The 3,976-nt window shown below is 38.1% G+C and overlaps 1 long non-coding RNA gene across 1 annotated transcript; it reads left to right on the forward strand.

The window, feature by feature from the left end:
* Positions 1 to 2,215: 2,215 nt before the first annotated feature.
* Positions 2,216 to 2,937, forward strand: LOC149195883 (uncharacterized). The gene is made up of 3 exons (XR_016255191.1): positions 2,216 to 2,348; positions 2,461 to 2,649; positions 2,750 to 2,937. It is a non-coding gene; the product is annotated as an uncharacterized LOC149195883 (long non-coding RNA).
* Positions 2,938 to 3,976: the final 1,039 nt, after the last annotated feature.

The raw sequence follows: 3,976 nt of genomic DNA on the forward strand, positions 1-3,976 counted from the left end.
AATTTCCCCTTAGCCATAAAAAACCAAATGAATACTCGCTAGGATGTTCTACCCAACATTTAGCTTGGATTACGTGTCCCATGACCTTGGTCTTATTTTTCCTTTATTACATAGATTTTTTACCCAGGGTTGTTACTTTTATGCTCTTAGATTTTCCCTTTCGCAGTTTCTTGGTATCACGTGAATTCTTCTGGGTTGTAATTCACAATATGTAAACCACCCTGTGGAGTCGTCAATGTTGATGCATATCAACGATTGAAAGTTCTACAAGCCACTGTGGATGCCTTCTTATCTCCAACTTCATTCACTCATCTTACTACCTTCAAAGCAAAGGTCTCCATAACTCCTATTAAAGAATGTGCTCCATAACCCGTCATAAATCAAATAACAAGTAGGTTCATCATGAAGAATTTGGTGCCTAAGCTCTCCTTATCTTTGTCATAAGCGACAATGTATATCCTATCTAGGCATTTCTTATCACTATAGAAATCAATAAATCATATTATTGAAATATCAATTTATGTCAATTATATTCAAGTCCCTCGATAATAATAATAAAAAAAAAACAAAAACAAAAACAATAAAAAAACAAAAACTTCCCTCGTGCTCTAAAGAATATTAATCATATTATTGAAGTATCAATTTATGTCAATTATATTCAATTCCCTGGATTAAAAAACAAAAAACTTCCCTCGTGCTCTAAAGAATATTAATATCTAGTTGAAAACGCTTAGAAAATCATAGGGTATAGATATCATTTATTCTATTAAAAAAGAACCTATATTATGTAGTGAGGGATTTGAGTTTTTTCAATTCAGGTTCTTTTATGAAATGGGGGTACTAGTTCTAAAATGCCTTTCAATAGGCTTTATGCATATATCGAGACCGAGTTGAAAACCCTTAGAACATCAGAGGGTATAGCCATCATTTATTCTGGTAAAAAATGAACCTATATTATGTAGTGAGGGATAAAACATAGTAAGGTTTTCACCAACACTACCAACACGAGTCTATGTGCCATATGCAAGGACTAGTGAGGTGAATGCAATATATGAACTGCGAAGTAGATTTCACCAATTGAAAAGTGGGATATATCATCTCGTTTTTATATAAAGAAAGCATTATGCACTGAACCCATTGAACACACCCTGCTAACACCAGAATCGAAGACCCAAGGCCCCCAATAAGGCCTTTATATTCGAGAGGCATTATCACTATGAATGATATATAAATGGCACCATGCGTGTGGGATATAGAACCTTTGGTTAAAAAAAAAGGATGCAAAGCCACATATCCGAGAGTCCTTGTTCACACTTTCTTGGAAAAATGCCGATAAAAACACACAGCATAAACATTATGTGATCTCATTCGAAAATGGCAGCTTTACCATGAAAGTTCGCCAAAGCAAATGGTTCTTTTGGAGAGATATTTGTGATAATATTAACGAAGCCAAACTCCACTTCGGCCAGGTGGCTCAGGTGGCTCAAAGAAGAGAAGAAAGTAAATATATTTGTAAAGAATTGTCATGGAGACTATTGCGAACCTCTTGCCTACAGAGAAAAACGCCATGCCCGTCGCCTTTTCTTGGGCATGCTTCGTGCCACTATGATGCTTGACACTGCTATTGATTGCATTATGGATCTGGAGAAATGAATTGAGTGCCTGCTTGAATGTGCTTGCATCGATGATCTGCTTATCCCTTCTCGCATAGCAAAGATACTATAGTTGATTGAACTGCAAAACACGACATAACATCTGTTCTCTGGAAAAGGGAATTTAGAAGAGAAGTTGAAGGGAAAATCGCTCCACGAGATATTAATATTGAAGACACTAATGTCAGTTTTTTTATTTTTTTTTTTTACAAATTTACAGTTCAACAACTTTCCATGACAGAGGGCCACATAGATATTGAGGCATTGATTATAGATGATACAACTTGCATTATAATTCAGCGAACCGACTGCAGATGTGATGGGACCAGCTCGTACTTTGGTTTAAAGTTATTAATAATACTACCCCAGCGTTATGATTAACAATGTGTGATTAGCGATAATTCGGGATCATTGCATATATGATTAAACTCTAATCTATAGATATTTCTGGATGTTTGTTGGAAGCATTTATGGCAGTTCTTAATGGTGATGGGGCTAGGTGTACTCGCCTCGGTTATTGTTTCCTGCTCGTAGAAGTTAGCAAAACCCTTGGCTTTTGGCATTTGGTCATTTTTGTTTCTTGCTCCGCAAAGTGATTACAGTGAGGGTTCTAGTCTACGAAGAGGGTTTGTATGCAACAGTATCTTGCTCTATAATGGCGCCTTGTCCGCCTCTGGTTGTGGTTTCCTCTGCCTGGTTAACACTCTGCTCCGTGGACGCTGCTGTCTCTGTCGTTTTTAACTATCTTTATATTGTTTGCTGTGGTTGCATTCGGATTAACTTGCTGTCAATGTTCTTGGTTTCCCAGTCGCGTTCACAACGGACCCTGGGCTTGGTTTCGACCGATTTTCAACCAGGTATGTCCTCTCCTCCTTGCTATGGTTATGTACTCAATTTTTTCGATGGTGCTAATGTTCGCTGCTCCTTGTGAGTAGGGTTCCCATTTGTATTCGCGACTCAGGTTCGAGCCTGAGCCACCGACGCTCACTACCCTTTGGTAAGGTCAATCAACCCTTTTGTCTCCATTGCATATTGTTGCTTTACACTCTCGTTTCTGGCAAGTGTTCACTGACTTGCCTTTGTTGTTTCTGTTGCAGGTTGGGGTTTTGACTCCGGAACGATTCGTGGCCCAGACTCTGTCAGTGGAATGGGTAGGGTCATTCTCTGCTATGAATTCCCCAATTTTAGTCTTTTCTCTCTGCTTTTTGATATAGTTTGCCAATAGGTTAGCAAATGAGAGGGTTAGCTCCTCTCACTGCTATTTTGCGTTCAATGGCTTCGGCTATAGCTTGTAATTGGTTTTATTGTTTTTCTCGGCAACACTATAGTTCTACAGGGTCTCGAACCCTAGCCTTGCTGTTTGTCAATGAGGAAGACATTCTGGTCTCTGGTTGTTGGTCTTATATTTTTGAGGACTGTTAATTGTTACTATGTGTCAACATTGATTATTTCTATGTAATGGAAACAAAGAAATATTGGTTATAATGGCTACCTCTGTCGTGGATATTTTTCCACTGAATTCACATCATGTTTGCTCTCTGCTTTCGTGGTTGTATACACCTTGATTCTGGAATTGGTGTTGGTTGCTGGGTTCCATTGCCTTGTTCCTTGGTATAGTCCGCTTTCTATTCGTCGTTCGAATATGGAGAACTCTGCCTCTGCGTGTTAGGAGAAGTTTGCTAGAAAACAAAAGAATGCATCTCGTTGTTTAATTTGTCATACTCGGCATTTAATAGAAAGAAAATGAAAAGGAAAGATTGCTTGTTATAGATGGATTCAGATTCAGGTTTTTTTTTAAACAACGTCTTCTGCTTTATTATCTTACTGTTCTCTTCTCGTCCAACCACTTCAAGATGATTTACATTTAGTTTTTGCACTGTTTGCCCACAATTACTTGAACTGTGTACAGTTACGATTCAGTTGTTTGTTTTTTCAGTTACATAATTGTTAACTCATTTGGTTCTTCTCGTGCTGCAATATTTTACAATTGATATAGATGTTTTTTTTTTTAAAAATGGAAGAAACAGTTATAAGATGAATTTCTCAGTGACAGACAGACAATGTTGGTAGTGACCCTAACTAACTATATTGTTCCTAGGTTTCCCTAACTAATAATGAAATTAAAAAAAAAACAAGTCCCTACATTTTGCTTTGACTAATTAAACATAAAGAAACCAAACACTGATCAATCTTTCCACCTTGGCGGAGACCAACACCCGGTCATGGTGCCCTTAGCTGGATGCTCCTGCATCAGGCTCCCGGGGTAAGAAGAATTCATGACTCTGGTCCATGAGCTTCTCCATTGAATAACCCGCCTACTCTAT

This window comes from Pinus tabuliformis, chromosome 2_2 (assembly GCF_031772625.1).
Source record: "Pinus tabuliformis cultivar Carrire ecotype Pingquan chromosome 2_2, CPIR1, whole genome shotgun sequence".
Classification (NCBI taxonomy): Eukaryota; Viridiplantae; Streptophyta; class Pinopsida; order Pinales; family Pinaceae; genus Pinus; species Pinus tabuliformis.